General features: G+C 28.7%; 1 non-coding gene across 1 annotated transcript; it reads right to left on the bottom strand.

The window, feature by feature from the left end:
• Nucleotides 1-4561: 4561 nt before the first annotated feature.
• On the bottom strand, nucleotides 4562-4634 carry Trnav-uac (transfer RNA valine (anticodon UAC)). The gene has a single exon. It is a non-coding gene; the product is annotated as a tRNA-Val (tRNA).
• Between the last annotated feature and the right edge of the window lie 14733 nt (nucleotides 4635-19367).

The raw sequence follows: 19367 nt of genomic DNA, 5'->3' as shown, positions 1-19367 counted from the left end.
TTGGGTAAAAAAAGAAGTAAGAAAAAATTAAAAAAAAAGTTACACATACACCGCAGTGACCCTGTTAGTATTTTGCGACAGCAAATTTATAATCGCTGACTAAATACTGGCACCACTTTGTTAAAATGAACTGAAAAAAATTTAAGTGTTGATGGTATTCAAAATGTGATGAAAAATGGAGAAGGAATATTATGAGCTTTAAGGAGCAAAAATATGTATGTAATTATTTCATTTTTACTTGCGATATAGGTACTATAGGGCAAGTTTAGGATTCGTAAAAAAAATCGAACTCGAGATAACAATTTTACATGACATTACGATGATGGAGAATGCCAAAAAAGTGGGTCCGGCAATTCTGTCTGTCTGACAAAAACTAAGGGTACCTGCCATATAACGGAAATACAAAAGTTAATTTTTTTTCAAAAAACGGCTTTAACGATTTTGATTAAAATTTTTGTTTGTAGTATTACACATAAGAGCCAACTTTTAAAATAAAAAAAATATTTTTTGTACCGTTATTAACGGTACCTGTCATAGAACGGTTTTTTTCGTTTCTGAATATCTCGTACAACATTAACCCGATTTTAATAAAAAAATTTATACAAATGTGTTTAAGTAAAGGTAATATTAAAATTTTAGAAAATTTTCAAAAAACGCATTTATGTATTTTTAAAAAATATTTCAAAATTTTTTTTTGAAAATCAATTTTTTGAAAACGGATTAATGAAAAATTTTGAAATTTAGTTTATATGTGTAAATTAATTATTTCTTCAAAATTTCTTCAAAACTACTTTGTTGAAAAATCTTAGAAACTTTTTATATATAAAAAATTATTTTTTAAAAAAACGGCTCCTACGATTTTCGAACATTTTTTTCTAAAAATACCTTATTATACAAGTAATAAAATGACACCCTTTTTTTAAACATCATTTAAAACTTTGTTTAATTAATTATAAAAACAGATTTTATTTTTTTACACTACCTATGAAATTTCTTGAAAATATCAAATTTTTCCTAATTTTCTTGAATAAAAAGCTTTAACATTAGAGTTACTTTAAGTATAAGAGCAAGTACGTGCGACCCAGTCGTGCATTTTATTTTTTGTAAAGTTCGATTGAATAAAACAAAAGACAGGCTTGTTGGGTCAAATTGAAACTCTAAAATTATAAAGCTATAAAGCTTCAAACTGCTTTTTGAAGCATATTACCATTTTGAACAAAGAAACGGCATTTTGACAAATCCTTGAAAATTGGAGTTTTGTTTCCCTTTATTTTTCTTCTATATTTTCATTTCAAAAGAATTTTTTATGATCATTAAAGTGTCCCAAAAAAATGCATAACTTTCTTTAATAACTCTTGGACTTGATAATGAAAACCTGCTACATAACTTAACAGAAAAATGATTTCAAAAATTTATTAAAAATACAAAAACCTTTCAAAAGATGTCAATTTTTGTACATTTAATACGTAGCTGCAGCAAAACGAAATTGTTTATATTAAAATAGCACAACCAAATCTTGAAGCAAAAATTTCGATATGCTTTGGTAGTCAAAAATTCCCGATTATGTGAAGAGTTATTAGATACTTATTGGTTACTTACTTTTTACTGTCCTGGACATTTCTTCATTCAAAGAGCTGTGTGACGGTTTTTTAATTTTTTAATTAATTTATGTATTTCTTGCAAAACTTATTTTTTTATGTTTTTCTTGACTTTAATTTAGTTTTGAATTTTTTTATTTTGATTTTAACAGGATACTCGATGATACATATTTTACGACTATGTGGAGACGTTGAAAATGTTTTTCGTTTAACTTCAGTTGCCTTCTAGGATTTAGTTTATGAAGTCTAAAGAAAAACTTTATATTGTTTTGGATTTATTCAAAAGTTAAGAAATTAATTTTTAAATATTTTTGTCATGAATGTAAAAGTAAAATAAGATGTTTTTCACTCTAAGCCGATGAAATATAATATGCATGTATTTTTTACCTTTTTTTGTTTTTCTAAACATCTACAACAAAAAAATCAGAATCCAAAATACTTCTTTTAACTTAGTTGATTCTTACCATTCTATATAGTAGCATAATTCTAGATTTTCAATGCTCACACTCAATTGAACGAATAACTTAAGAACTTATTTGCAAATTTGCTTATATCCGTTTAAAATTCCATTTGCATTCTCATGAAAAATGCAAGATACCAACATTGTTAAAATAAATGTTGTTTGTTCTCTTTTTGATTTTTGTTGCAAAAAAAAACATTTTGTAGAATATTCCAATGCATGAGATTTAGAAGTTTAAATGTACACCAAAACGGAAACAAAAAAAAAAAACACAAAAACACAACATCCGGTTCATGTTAATTTTTTCCAACTGCACGTAAATAGACAAATAATTTGCCATAAAAACTTTCTTTTTGTTTGAAAACGAAACTTTTGTCACGGAAATCAACAGCAACGGTATCCAAATAAAGAAGAAAAAGAACAAACAAAAATTGAAAAAAGGTCCTTATGTAGGTAAACCGCTACTGGCACATTCCCTACGTGCCAAAATAGTTTCCACAGGATAATTTTTTTTTTATTTGCTATAAAAATAAATCAGAAAATCTGTAAATGCGAGTATTTTTAGCTGAGATTCCAATTTTCAACTGAAATATCCGTCGCCCCCATTTTTTTATTGATCAAAGCAATGTCCTTTAAAAATAATCCTCAGTTGGTCACTTAGGATTAGTTTCCTGGAGATGGGACAGTATTTTGTGTATTACATATATTTTTATTTCCTTTAATGTTCTTTGAATATCATAGACTTGCTTGCCACATATTTGTGGGTTTCAGAGGATAATAAAGAGGACATCTCAAAAGCACATAAAATATGTCATTATCTAAGAGCTTAACATTGTTTGGAATATTGATTTGGGATTTTTTCCTTTTTTGTCTGTGGTCAATATTTTTTTTATTAAAGATTTTAATGGAAAAAATTGACTCATTTTGTAGGTTAACTTTAATAGGGTTTAAGTCCTCATAACTATTTCCTTTTTAACAACATACTTAGAACCACTTCAAAAAACAACTAAAGGTATTTCCAATTGTAGCAACTAACCTCTAGAAAACTTTGTAAAATATTAACCTATACCCGTAACTTCTTGTGTGCATCATTTTAAAGTAAACAAAATTACATAGAATTCTTCCATCATTTCCATTTTAATATCTTCCTGTTTTACATGTTTTCTGTCACTGCTCTTCCTGTTGTCCGTTTCCTGTTTCATACTTTGATGCAATTTCCTTTGAAAGCAATTTAATTTAAGTAAAGAGGTAAACCGTTTTACAGTAACTTTGTTTCTTCCTTTTGACACTTACACGCAATTGACTGTTTTCTAGGATTTTTACATTAATTTTCGAGATAGTTGAAATGCAAGAATAGAAGCAATTAGTTTTGATACATATTTCTAACGAAAGAAATTGCGAATAAAATTACAATCATTTTGTTAGAACTGAGGTCTGGTAGGTAGGTTCTTTGAGGAAGTTATTAAATACGAAGAAAAACATTATAGAAGTTGTTTTTTTTATTGAAGCATTTATTTTTTCTTGTTATTACAAATTTTCTGTATAAGCGTTTCGGACGCGTTTTAGACGCGTTTTGGACGCGTTTTAGACGCGTTTTGGACGCGTTTTGCACGAGTTATAGATGTTTACTTTGAAACGGCTTATTTATGATGTTGAATTAACAAAATAAGTATTTAATTTAATTTTATTTTTTTTTTCAAATTTTAATTTTATTTTTACAAAATTTAAATTGAGTCTATTCTCAACTAATTGATATTTGTTAATAAATTTTCATAGACATTTTTAAAAAAGTATACTAATATAAAATTAAGTTTAAAACATAATTATAGGAACAAAGTTAAGTTTAACATATTTATTATATTGGCTTTAAATAATCCCAGTCTTGTTCTGTGGATATGTACATTTGTACGCGTTTTGCACGCGTTTTGGATGCGTTTTACACGCAACAACCCCAAACCTTCACTATAACTTAATCAATAAACTTAACAAACATTATGCCTCAGTATCAAAAATTTTACGATTCAATGTTCCTTAAGAATACATACAAACATAAGGAAATAATTTAATAAACAAACAAATAATAGCATTTAAATTCTAAAAATATTTTTTTTTCACAATATCTACTATGATACCAAAAAACTTTTCAGCACAAAATTGTTAAACAAATGCAAACAAATAAACGTCTTTTGCTTACTTATTCTGTTTCATGCGTCAATAACTTCTTCCAAGCTACCTATCTACTTGAACGTTATAAAGATTTTTTACTTGGTTAATGACTCAAATCTTAATCATAAAGCGTGAAAAAAAATTGTTTTTTTTTTTAATATTTTTTTTTCTCTGTTGAAGGGTAAATGTTATAATAATTGTTAACTTTGTTTGACGTACCGAATTTTTGCTGATAAATATTAAAAAAAAAATTCTTTTCGGAAGCTTTTTCTACCTTTTATTTAAACTTTTTTTTATTAAATAAAAACAAATAAATATAATATAAAAATATTCAACTTGGTTCCATCCAGGATCGAACTGGAGACCTTCTGCGTGTAAAGCAGACGTGATAACCGCTACACTATGGAACCACATGAAATTTAACAAAGCCAATATCAAAAATCAGCTGATGGGTTCTTAATTAAGAAAAATTAAATTCTTTATCAAATGAAACTGACGAAAACCCTTTTTTATTTATTATTTCGATTTATCTTACCATAAATTAAGAATTTAGCTAGTGAATTCTGAAAAGCTAACCTTTTGCATTACAAAAGCAACTCATCAAAAATTGTAACAAGCACCTTTTCAAATGTGCTACCTTAAACCAACTTCGTTGTTCGTCATCGCTAAATTATTCAAACAAGTTAAGTAAATTTTTGTGTACTTGAATTATATTTTTGGCCAACCCATCTTTTTTGGACATCTTTATATTTGATTTTTCCATAATGAAGTTCTTTTTTACGCAGCCACTCTTAAGTTTACTTACTTAATTAGCACAAATAGCTCTGAAAACCTTAAACAGATTTTATCATAACCAGTTCATTTTGGGTCAACTTTGAGGCAAGCAAGGTGGTAAACGATAAGAAGGTTTTTTTTTTGTGCTGACAATTCAATTACAAATTTAATTTTTTCTCTTTGCTTCTGTGGGACACTCAAAAAGAATCCTCAAAGGAAACATTTCAACCATTCCTACTTTCTGTCAGGAAAAAAGTTTCTATAAAAAAAGAATTCCTGAACTTTAATCATGGCTTTATTGCTGCTGAAGAAAATTTATTCGACAAAACTCATGATATTATTCTCACACGTCCTATTGAAGAAGGTAAGACACCACCGACACCAAACACAAAGTGAAACTTGATAATGAAATTAGTTTTTGTGGTGGACTTTTGTTTCTTCCACAGAGATTATCCTGGTTATGTTCAGTGAAGATGGCGGTAATGGTAATGAGAATCCTGTGCAACAACAATCTGACAACATTTCTGCAAATGGTTTAGATGACAGACAGAGTGGAGAAGTTGTGGATTCTGCAGCAAATAAAGAAGAACTATCATCTGCTATTGCAAAATCTGATCCTTTGCCATCAAATGAAACACAAAAAGTTCCATCGCCGCTGGCGGAGAAGAACTTCAACACTACAACGACGGAGGAAATAATTGAGGATGTGGGATTTACCACAGAAAGTAGTGTGAAAGAAGTGTGAAACTTTTTCTATAAGCTTTAAATAAAATCTATTTTTTTTTTTTTACTTTTCTTATTTTGTGTTGAAAGTTTTGTGATGTTGTGAATGGTCCACAGATATGAAAAAAAAAGTAAAAATGTTTTATTAACATTTCCTAAAGTTTGGAGCAAATTCTTTCTATTTGTAGAATGAAATCAGAGAAAAGATAAAATTAACTTTTGCAAGTTATTTTTTTATCTGTAGAATATTGGGATTATAAGTGTCCTTGTGCAGCTTTAGAGATCATAGGAGACAGTATTGATTTTTTATTTCTTTGGAATGATATTTGTTACCTATCCCAAAAAAAAAAAACTTTATTTCAATAAAAGTTTGAGTTATTTATTTGATTTTATTTTTTTGTCAATACCAAGGCATGTAAAAGAATATTTGGGATTTCTTTGATTTCAAAATTTTTTTTTTATTTTATTTGATTGTAGGTTCAAGATTTTATTTTTTTATAGCACGTGTCGCATAAGGACGTAAGCAAGAGAACTCACTTCAAGGCTTTTATTATTTGTATGCCAAGTCAAATTTTTTTATTACATTTTCTAAGGAAACACCTTAAAATGAATATTCTTTTGATGGATTTAGAAAACCTCTTTTATTTTTTCTGATGTTTGAAAAAAGGAAAGTAAAGTCAAATAAAAAAAGTTACTTTAGTTTTGGAAACAAAGTTTTTTGGTTCAAATGCTTGATGGATTCAAAAGAAATTTAACCCTCTACTGCATACGAAGCCAAATATGGTTTTGTCTGTTTGTATGCACTTTGCTCTTCTCTGTCAAAAAAAAATGGTAAAGATTCAATACAATCCTCTTCTTTGTGTTTCTAAAACCTATAGAGATAGTTGTTTCGTGTGTCCGACACAAAATAAAGGTGTATTTTATGATCACAGGTGAGTCGATCAGTCGTGTGCACTGAAATCGAAAGTGTAGAATATATTCATACTTTAAGTGTTAATTACTGCGTTTGTTTGGAAAGAAAAGTGGAATTAAAAATTTATTTTTGATCGATTGTCTTATTATGTATGCTATGAACCAATTTTTATTGAAAAAAAATTATTGGCCTGGTCTTGGGAGGGCAAAAAGTACGGAAGCCATATTTGGCTTCGTATGCATTAAGGGGTTTTAAATCTACACAATTTGTTAAATTTTTTTGTTGGAAAATTTTGTTCCTTTACATTTTTATTTTGCTTGGAAGCTATGTTTTACTTCAGAAATGGAGCCCCTTCGCTTTTAGAGACATTTTTTTTATGTTAACCCCATTTCGATAGACGTAACCACAAAAAATTTAGGGGGAGGGAGCCTCACCTATAATATTTTTCAATCATTTTATTACTTTTTAGTTTTTTTAAGATCTGGGAGTGGGTGAAAATGTTGGAGCAAGACTTACTTTGACAGTGGAAAGAATGTGAACCAGGAAAAATATATATAACGGAAAAAACAAATTGCTTTTCTCGGTTCCATGGCTTAAAATGAGCCAAATTTGAATTAATTCTTAACCTTTTGTAATGCAATGTATTTATTTTACTTTATTTTGTTTTTAAATGATAAATATTTATCTTCATATATTTTTAATTTTATTCTTTACATAATCTGAATAAATAAAATTAGTAAAATTTCTTATCCCTTAATGCATACGAAGCCAAATTTGGCTTATAAACAAATTCTTTAAACAAATTAATTTAAACAAATTTTTTTAATGAAAACCGTATTAAAACAACCAAAAGAACCCATGTAAAGCATTTTTTAATTTTTTCGTCCGCTAATATTAATTCATGCAGTAGAGGGTTAATTGAAAAGTTTATTGTTTCGTCATCGTTTTGTACACCGATGATTGGTGAATGGTTGCAATTTTATTTTTAATAATGAAATTCAAAAAATAATACAAACATCCTCATATCTATAATATGGCGTGGTTCTTCAACCAATCACACTGGTCTGCAAGGAAATCCTCCTTTCAATAAAACTATACTTTTCTAAAGGATTTTTGTATGCTGATTCCGAATCCGAAGTCAGAATTGATCTAGTACGTCACGTTTTTTAGATATTCCCGTTAGACAATCTCAAAAACCCATTTTTTTGCTGTTTTCGAAGAAATATTTTGGCATAGTGTAATATTTTTCAATTAAAATTCTTACGGTTTATAAAAGAATTTATTTTTTTCTTTCAATTCAGTTTCAATCTTCTCAATATCTCTTTTCTTCTCCGAGATATCTTAATTTAAGTAAGTTAAGTAGGTTTGGCATATCTTATCATAAAAAAAACTTATCTCTAAAAATTATTATAGGTATCTTTCTCCCTAGAAAAAAAATATACTTTTCTAATGGACTTTAGTGTGCTGATTTTGAATCCGAACTCAAAAAATTTCGGTCAGCTCTGGTTTGTGAGATATAGTAGTTTTTATTGAGATTTTCTAAGAAAAAACTTGATTTTGTGATACTTTAATGCGAATATCTTAAAATCCTCACGTGATAGAATTTTTTTGACTTCGGATTCTAACTCAGCACATCAAAAATTTTAAGAAAAGTATACTTTTGTTTCTAGGACAAACAAATCTGAAGCTTTATAAGTCAGTTTATCGAATGGTTTATTACAATAAGATATTTATAAATAGATAAATAGTATATATAAAATTACAAAACACGTAAAAAATTTTTTTAATGTATTTTATTATGGTTTTCTTTACATATTTGACTTTTTAAATATAATGGGCGTTGATATTTTACATTTTCCTTAATTAAGGTGTTTTTGTTCATGTTGGATTTACTAAAAAGAAAGGGTTTCGATATTTCTGCTTTTTTTATAAACCAGTATTTTAAAACATGAGTAAACATTAATGTAAAAGGACATATTTGGTGTAAATCGATAGGCCATATTATGAGGAATAAGTCCTCCAAATTTGAGCTCAATGCTACAAATAGTTTTAATTTTGCACGAGTTCAAATAAATCTAAAAGGTTGATTTTTTAGAAACTACCCACATTTTTCAAAAATCATTTTTACAAAAATGGTACCTGATAGAATTTTTCTGAAACCAGGTTTAGATTCAAGAAAGTCTAATCTTTCATAATATCAAACAATTATTTGAAGGAGAAAAAAAAAGTTAAATTTTGCAGACCAGTGTCATTGTTCATATAACAATGCTTGGGAACACTTTGCTTTTGTCTTCTTCTTTTCTGCCATTACCAAGTGCCGAAAGATGTTTTGAGAAATCATTGCTTTATCAATGCTTCTTGTTCATGTTTGTCGTGAACTGTAACTTCTTAACGTTTTATTATTATGAATCTCTTTGTTTTTTGGAATTTTTATTTTGATTTCAAAGAAAAAACTAAAATTAAAATATCAAATGTCACACGCATTATATAGCGCCCGTAATCTTAAAATGACAATTTTTTCAGTTTTCAATTTTTTTTTTTTTATTTCGTTGTAAAATGGGTACTAAAGATATACATTCAATAATAACAAATTTGGAAAAGAATTGAAATACTTACACATGCAACATTTTATACCATAGAAAATACATATAATGTATTTTTTTTTTTAATGTTACGCCCGTAACGCTTTTTGCATAAATTTGATATTTGAACTAGATTAAGTAAATTTTTAATAAATTAAACTTGTTGAATTCTAGTAATATTTAATAATGGCTGAAAAATTTTCTATAGGTACTTTAAGTAAGTTGTCACACCCGTAATGAAAGAAACTTTTCTCATAATTTTTTTTTTTATAAAAAAAAAGTAACACAAAATTCTTTAATAATATGGCACTGTATTAAGATTAAGTTTTTAAGTAAAGATAAATTTGAAGAGCATTTAAAAAAAACTCGTTGGTTGTTAAAAAAATGTTCAAAAATGTTAAAAGAAAAAATTCGAAGGTATTTGTAAATATGTACAATATTGGTTTCGTGTCAAAAAATAAATTCGATGTTTTAAACTGAAACTAGGTTTTCAGTTACTTTGCCAAACATATGATCCCTGATATGCTTAATAACATTGATTTTGGTTTATTAACATAATAAATTAGGGACATTTTGTAACCCATCAAATTAACATCATAAAAATCATCTTTTAAGTTGGTAGTTAAGAGAGTTTCCACAGAGGGGAAAGTGAAATTTTATTTTTAGGACCAAAATAATATAATATAACCCAAAAACTTCGAAATTGAAAAAAAAAAATTACTTTTATCAAAGAGAGCTCTTACAGTTTTGTTCAAATTTTTTAAAAATATTAAAAGTAATAAAATTTTAAAAACAACATTTTGGATTTTATTTCATTAAAAAATACATTTTTTGAAAAGGGTCGATGAATTTTTTTTTAAATTTATTTTTTTGTGTTGATTAAAATTACTTTTTTTTTTCTTTTTTTGGGAAAATATTGGACTATTTTAATAAAGAGTACCTTTCCCAAAAAATGGTTTTGCAGAGCAAAAAACAAACAAAAGTAAAAAACAAAGAAAAATAAGTCTGATTTTTATTACCAGTTCGATTTTATGTTACAAATTCTAAACTTGCCTCATTTTTTGTTCAGCGCCAGTCAAAAATTAATTAAAATTACACTCTGCGAAACGGCCCAAAAATGAAAATGCTTAAAATTCTTTCCCCAAATCATTGTGACGATTGTGAACTAATAAACACCGTCGCCGTCAATCAGTGTCTAGAAGAATGACGACAAATTTTCATAAATTTTGACCTAATATTAAACATATTCATAGAATACTGAACCAATATTAACTTGAACTTTGGTACTTTCCTTCTATGGCAACTACAGTAAAAAAAAATGTAAATTAAGAAGTATTACATGTAAATATTTGTACATATTGATGAAACCACAAAGTCAAACAAAAATGTGTCTAACACATATAGTAAAAATCTTATTCAAAAAGAATTGAAAATTTTATACTTGGAATTCAAGGTAAAAAATTTTGGCTAACCTTTACTTTCGTTCATGCCAAAAGCCACAAAAACAATAACTTGGGTATGTCAGAAATTCTGAAAAATTTTGAAGATACATACACCTACTTTACCAATGACTTGTCACACCTTTCATACAACAAACAGGCTTATCTTTGAAGTGAAGTACAAAAATCTTTTCGTGCATAATATCAATCAAAAAATATATGAAGCTCATGTCATCACGTATTACACAAACACATGTGTTTCAATTACAAGGCCAAACCTATGTTCCCTGGCCAGTCTTCTACCACAAAACCCACATGATTGCTTAAAAGACAAGATACCAGATACACTGTTATTGTATCAAATCCTAGTATCGATTGGATAATAAAAAGAAACTTGAACACAACAGGTAGAGGTAATAATAATTCCGAACTTTTCGATTAACTTTTTCGTTTAGGAGCTAATTATTTTTCTAGCCATAAAAAGGAATACGGGTAAGAGAAGTAGGTATAATTAAACATCCATGATCGCTAAAAGGTATTGTGGATTTTTTTCAAGGAAAAGAGAAAGGGTAACTTTCTGTCAGGGAATTCAGCTACTTCTCTTTTAGAAAAAAATTTGTATACCTACGCTTTGTCTCTGACAACTCAATCCAGTTCAAATAACCCAACTTCCTTGCTTCGTAAACAAATGTTTAATTTGCACACTTTCACGTTTTTTGTCAATTATTTATTCGAAGTAAAAGTCACATGCGTAGGTTCCTCCACACTCCATAAAATGTTCCCATATCCATCGTTTTCTTATCTCATTTGACTTTCAAAAACATCATAAATCTTCGATGTTATATGCCTGTGAAAACACCAATCTGCAAGGAGTTGAAATATATTTGCCTTTAATTTTAAAAATAAAAAAAAAAACAACTCACAAGCCAACAGGATGTTTCAATTCATTAAATACTTGCTAACCTTATGTTTATACAAGCAGTCTCCATAGGTATAGTATATAAATACAACATACTCCCTTTACAGCACGTCAATTATTCTGGGAAAACATACAATAAATTCTAATAAAGCTTCTCAAAATGAAAACCAGGGAACCAAACCCACACAGAGTTAAATGTTATAAAAAAAATATTTACCAAAAAAAAAGTAAGTAAGTTGCTACAAAAATGTCTGTGCTCTTAAAGCCTTCATTCATTGTCTGGCAGCACAAATACGTAGACATGATACGCATAATAATACAATTTTAAAGCTTTCAAAAGTGGGTGTTTTTTTTTTGAGCATGTTAACGAACATCCTTGTTTTACCTCTACCTTCAATTTAATCACAGTCTTACAATGTCGGAAACGAAAGGAGAGCTGTACACATTTTGGTAAAGCAAGTCTTGAAGTTCAACCAAAGGAAACACTTTATAGAAGGAGGAACAAAGGTGATATAGGTACTTCAAATTATGAGTAACATCAGCCAGTGATGGTGGAACTCACCCTTTCTACTGATTGAGTTCAACAAACAATGTCACCAGTCTGGTCGTAATGGGAAATGGGTAACCTCCAAAGCTTTTTGTACAAAATACCTTATTGTATCGGTAGGTAACTAGGAGCTATATGACTATAATAAGTGTACCTACATACACCTATCGTCTTTTGAGCTTTCTGTGGACGTGTTGAAAATACCTCCGCATAAACCACGTGCGTGAGGGTTTAATGAAAATTACTTCAGGACATGAAATTTAAGATTTTAACTATTTTATTTATTAAAGTTTAGATCGTGAATAAAATCAAATACTGCTTTAGGACATAAACATTGAAAATATAATCTACTCTTACCCTAGAGTCATGTACCTTTAGAGGCTCTGTTTTCACTAGTTGCCAGGAGCGATAGGTGTATCATATAAAATTAGATGTAAATCAATAATTTTCAAAGCAGTTTTATCAAGACTATTAACAGTTTGAAACTATTTAAGGCTTGTGACTATGCTTCTGAATAAAATCATTGTCAGTGAAAATTCTGAGGGAACCACTAAAAAAACTTAATCTTCAACAACAGTGTAATGGGAGCGGGTCATAATTCTGCTTGTCAAAATTCTGTACTACAAAATTCTGTGGGGTCAAAATACTGTAATACCATAATTCTGTACGTCATTATAATGTAAATACAAAATTCTGTACGTCAAAATACTGTATGAACAAAATACTGACATGCAAAATTCTGTTTTGTAAAATTCTGTACGTCAAAATACTGTATATCAAAATTCTGTTAAAATGCTGTAAAAAATATCGTTTTGATAATGTAAAAAAGTGCGCGCGCGATATTTTTTTACAGCATTTTAACAGAATTTTGATTTACAGAATTTTGATGTACAGAATTTTGAAATACAGTATTTTGACCAACCAGAATTTTGCTATACAGAATTTTGACTTTCAGAATTTTATTCGTACAGCATTTTGCACATACAGAATTTTGACATACAGTATTTTGGCATACAGTATTTTGAATACAGAATTTTGCAACATACAGAATTTCGACCCCAACCCCAGTGTAATCCCTTCTCTAGAACAATAACAAAATCTTGGAAGCAGTAAATCTCCGCAGGCTCTTGTGTTTTTAAAACGCCTACAGCAAGCTTAAAGGAGGCTTATGGTTTTACTGGTACCAATGTTTATATATGTATGTTCATCTGTTCCATCATGGCTTCTAAAACACCTATCATAATTTGACAAATGAGGTATCGTTGGATGCGTATTGCTTGGCCGGTGGTTATAACGTTGCATTAATTTGAATATAGCAAATTTTAAAAGCAAAAATCATGAACTTATATTTTTAATGTTTTGTCCCAACAATGCAATGCAATGACACCTTCATTCAGTTAAACTCAGCCATGCTCACGATTTCTGAGGTCCAATTGATTAACCACTCGGGGGTAGAGAGAAAAGTAAAGGTCTTTTTGGATATCATAAAAATTAGCAGTAAAAAAAGAAATATGCATTCAGCTTCGGATAGAAAAACCTGGTCTTCTTGTTTCCATCCCTAATCAAAACTAGTTGGAGTTTTAAAGTTGATATTTCTTTAAATCATGTTTTAAATTTTGGAGGGCTTCAATATCCAAAACAAGTTTAAGTTATAGTAAAAAAAGCTGCAGTAAAAATGAATATTTAAGAAAATTTGTAAGAGACATTTTAGTCTTTTTTAGACTTTTTTTGCTATATGTTGTCTACCACTTTCCGATTACTATTAAGAAGAAAAAGATTAGCAACAAAAATTTTCTATCAAAACAGCCTACAACTATTTCACCCACCATTGTATACATTTCAAACTAGCTATTAATCATTACAAATTTTGCAAACTATTTTTTTTTTTTTTTTTTTGAAAAAATTTCCCTCAAATATTTACCAAATAATGACAGAAGCTATCAATCTTCAATAACAAAATTACATTCATCATTAAATTTGCATGATCTAATTAATTGAATTTTTTTTTTTTTCATTTCTACAAATAGATGATTTGACATAACATTTATCATTTCTTTTTTGACCAATATGTATTCCTATTTGAGGTTAAAGAGAACTTAAACAACACAGCCACAAGCACAAAAAATTGTTTAGGTATATCGATGATTAATTCAGATGGTATCGCCAAACGAAATTCATTTAACGTGTCGCGTCGTTTTATAAGCCATATGGATTATTATTTAGTAGACGCCCTTTTTCTAAATTATTGCGAGTTGTCATTGATTAATTGTAATTGAATGTCGTCACGCCAATAAAATATTAGTGGACATTTTGTATTTGGGCTTGTTTTTTCGATTGATTGAACAAAAGCTTTTGAGATAAATTAATATCAATATCAAAGAAGTGTGGAAGGGGGGAAAACCCTCTGGAATTTTTTTATTTTTGCATTATTATTTTTTCCCTAAAAATTTCATTTATCAACCGAAGAAACAATTTTATTGGTCTTAGCCATGAATAAAGCCTCAAAAGACCCCAGATAGTCCCGAAACCCATGCGTTCCGAGTCTACCACAGTACAAAAACGAAAACTATAAACGCATTTTTCTCGAAACACATTTTTTTCCGCGCCGTGCAACGTAACTCAAAAACTAATGAAGCTATCGACTTGAAATTTAAAGCAAATTACTCCTTGAATCATTGGCCATTGCATGAACCTAAAAGTTGAATTAAATTTGTACAGTAAATATTTTTTTTAACTACTTCTTTGTAAGAAAAACACCTTTTTTTCGTTTTTTTGATTTCTAATTTTTATTTTTCATTTTAAAAAAATAATTTTAGGTTCATGCAATGCGTATTAATATCATCTAACGGTAAAATATATATGATATAAGATGGTTTCCTGGGCCTGTGCGTTGCACGGCGCAAACTAGAGGCGCCAACTTTGAAGGGCTCTAGAGCCACCATTTTCTTATTTTTTGATTTGAAAAAATTTGTATCAATACTTAATAATGTCAGTAATATCTTGTTTTATTAAAAATTTTAATAAGTGCTTTCAGTTTTTCATAAAAAATTATTGAAAAAGCTGTCTTCCAGAGGGTTTTCCCCCCTTAATAAACTTGGGAGGAAACGACAAACACATATTTAATTTCTAGAATTTTTTTGTTCAAATAAACAAAATGACACTAATAGGCAGGTTGGTCACTGCTTTTCTCATTTTTATTCGTATACAAGTCTTTATAACATAAAAAGTTACTTTAAAGTTTAGACTTTTCGATATAATTTTACGCACGAAAACACTACTTCTGTCTGTACATTGATCATTCATCTATACAGGGTGTCCCAAAAGTCAACGTTGAAACGAAAATGGTAGATAGGGTAGGTCGTGACATTTATCAGAAAAATAATAAAAAAAAATCGGAGCCACATATTTTGTGAGTTATGGGCATTCGAAAAAATATCGAAAAAATGGTCACCCTGTGACGGTTTTTCATGTGCAGTTTTTACAAATCTTAATTTTTCTCAATTTTTTCTTTTGTTACGGAACCTTAAATAACCCTGCTACCAAATGCATCAACAAATTTTATCTCATCTGCATCAGTTTTAAAGCAAATATATTACTTTTTTGCCCAACTAAGCACTAAAAAAATTTACATGTGTCTAATTCAATGAACCGTAGTGTAAAAAGAATGCACTACGATGTTTCAGCAAGTTACCTAAAAAGTTGGTGTGTTCAATTCACTTTTCAATGGTATAACATTGTTGAGAATACCTATTGCATAAATAAATTTCTTAGAAATCCGACTATTTTATTAGGTAATTTTTCCATATTATTTAAGTTTTTGTATTCTGAAAGGGATAACGAAGAAAAAAAATAACAAAAATAATAAAAAAATTATTAAAATTATTTTCATTTTAAGTGGAGCGATTGAATATAATTCAATTTAAATTTTCAAGTGACCTCAACTCCAAAAAATTATAAACATCGACCAAAATAAGGCGTCTTAGTAAGGGTACGACAGATCTAACTGATGAGCCCACTGTCGTACCTGGGAGAAACGCTTTATAAATTTTTGGAGTTGAGGTCACTTGAACATATAGGTTCTGAAAGGGTACAAAACTTAAATAATATGGACAAAAATTACCAAAAAAAAAGTTATGGAATATTCTAAACAACGTTATCCAACCTACGTAAATCTCAGATGTAAGTCTTGTAAGTTTCAGATTATTGCAAGTTTTCAAAAACTCATAAAAAAAAAAAAAAAACTCGAAAATACCCCTATAAAAAATTCGTTTTTTTTTTCAAAAATTCATATATCACCTAGGGCCTTAGAAAAAATCCATATCTAAATTTTAATTTTTTTTTTTTTAATTATCTTTCCATTGGCACAACTCATATTTCTGTACCAATAACCATTTTATTGAAGGTACATCCCTTGCATAGTTTTTAAAAAATCGTTCATAACTCAGTAGTGAAATTTTATGATATTATTTCAACACTTCTGCCTGTTATTCTTCTAACAAATTAATACAATGGATAAAAAACATTAACTTCCTACGGCTAACTGTTTAGAAAATAAATTTTTGAACAGTGTCATTTTACCCGTATTTACCCTATTCGATTATTGAATTTTTAGAAATCCTCTCTTTGTGCTCATTTTCAAGATATAACTTTCAAATAAGTACGTTTCAAAAATATACGTTTCAAAATTATCTAATCGAAGTATGTCCACTCTTAGGATTTATTTAAACAATTTTTCATATAGTTTTCTGAAATTCAACTTCCTCAATAACTTTAACATTCTTCATAAGATACAATAAAACAAATATAAAAACAGGATTTCAAAATTCAAATTTGTATCGCACCTGGGTCCCAACAAAATAAAACAAAAATCCAAACAGAATCTAAAACACATGCAATTGTATTTTTATCATATATATATTCCTTTTATTTTCCCTAAAGGTGTGTAACAAAAACTGAAAAACATAGGTATTTTGCTTGTAATAAAAATATGACAGGTGTGTTTTAAAAATACAATTCTTATTCAATGTTTTTGTTTTGAATTTCTAAACAAAAGAATCTTTTCTTCTGTAACCGCAGTTACTTTGGAAAGACCCTTCTAGAAATCTTTTCATTTACATAGGTAAGCAAAAAAGGGCTAGCTATACGATAAAAATATTCCTTTAGCATTTCATCCACATAAAAAATCCTTTACTTTAAGAAAGCGGTAAATGCCTGTTTCCAACTTAAAATAAACCTCCTTATGTTGCTTCCAGTTCGATGCATAAATTTCCGTCTAAATAAAACAAGAACTTTTTTTGTTGTCTTTTTCTTTTTTTCTTTGATTTTCATACCGCTTCTATTTATTCAATGTTATCTCTGCTCTTTTTCCTGTTCAAGAGGATGTTCAAATTTCTTCCTTTTTCTTTATTTAATGCCTATCCTATATCGTTTATTCTAGGATCTTGGGTGTGTAGGTTGTTTTGTATCAAGATTGTCCTTTCTCTATATTCCCGGATCCGGGTTCTTTTAATTGGAAATTAAATAAGAAATAGCTGCACAAAAACTATAAAAAAAAATCTGCTCCTTGCTGATATCCAACACCACCACGACACTATTTTTTATTTTATTGCAGTGAAGGAAAGATTTTCAAAACTAAAATAGTTTCATATAAAATTGAGGATAACATTTTTCTTTTCTTTTTATGATCGCTCAGAATTGATTTTTTGTGGGGTCCTATGAGATTCAAAATGCCTCTCTTCAAATTCAATGGGATTTTTTTTTTTTTTTTTTTTTTGAGATATTTCAGCCTTCGGATTAGTCAAACGGATAATCAAACCATTCAAGTTGACGGCCGACTTTGTATTCAAGCTATAACTAAGCTCACAAATGGAAATAGCTATCTCGACTGAAATAGAAGCCGTCTGTATGCACAAGGACACATTTATTAGCTTTTATAAATCCACTCAAATGTGGATGATAGTTTTTGGGGGAAACTATTTAGAATGGAAATTTATACTTTGTACCAGGAGGCGTGCCTCTTTGAAAACACAAAGCAGAATAATGTAGTTGTATGTATTTTTGAGTAATTTGAAAATGTTTTAGACTAAAATTGTGCACTGAGAATAATTTAAAATGGGGGAGTTGAAGACAAGCAAACATCTTGTGCAGATGTTAGTCCTGTTTTTGATTCATAAAATATTCGTCAAAATGATTTCACAGAACCCATTTAAAGCGTCATATTCAGCAGTTTTCATTTTGATAAAATTTAATGCATAAATGCAAATCAGTGAAAAACTGTAACTTTGAATTTTTTGTTTAGTAACTATTTTATCGTTAACTTAAACATCCATGCGTTTATTTTTGTATAGATTTTTGTTTCAATATTGTCCTTGACATTTAAGAATAAATCACAATTTATATGGTCAAACATAAAGAAATGGTTATTGTATATAACGATGGCACTTATCATCGATATATATCATTAAATAATGTGTAAACATAAAAGGAATTCCACTTCTGACTGCCATAACCATTTTTGCTTTAACAAAATCTAATTCTGAGGGATGAGCAATTGAACTTAATGTCAACATATTTTATTATATATATCGAATATATCGAGAGTGTAAGTAGGTTCTTAAATAAAAATCAATAACGATGTCTGAGACAGAAATGATAAAATTGAATATTTATTTTTCAATAAAAAAAAATGGTTATAAGTCTATATGAGTGCAAAATTAGCAATATATAGATAAGTTTATTGAAAAGTGTTTGAACTTTCAAGTAAACAAAAAAAACATAAGTAAGAACTCAAATATGAGTAATTGCATTTTATTATTTGAATACAACTTATTAGAACACATAAGGACTAAGATTTATTTATTTTTATTTAATCAAGTTTGTGAGATGTTGTGATTTTTTGTCAGAAATGTTCTTTAGTGGAGTCAAATTAGCTTTATACCTCGGAATCCAGGGAAAGTCGATGCATCTGAAAAACGAGTATAAGGCTGCATTATAAAAGGGTCAAATAAGAAAGTTAAAAAAAAAAATTTCACCGCTCTAGATTACAACAGTTTTTATGGACCGTTAACTCTCATTCCGTACCTATGCAAGCGTCAATCGGAATTGCTGTCTCATTTTAGATTTTGATCAAACTTTGTAGGGATGTTCTCTAGGACTGTTAGGAAGCAAATCCATGATGATTTAATTTTAAGTTGCGTGGTTTCCCCGCTACCCGCATTCGAACTTTTTCAGAAGGTCATTTTTATGT

Source organism: Episyrphus balteatus, chromosome 1 (genome assembly GCF_945859705.1).
Source record: "Episyrphus balteatus chromosome 1, idEpiBalt1.1, whole genome shotgun sequence".
NCBI classification, from domain to species: Eukaryota; Metazoa; Arthropoda; class Insecta; order Diptera; family Syrphidae; genus Episyrphus; species Episyrphus balteatus.
The sequence above is the reverse complement of the archived record's forward strand: the minus strand, read 5'-3'. Positions and strand labels throughout refer to the sequence as shown.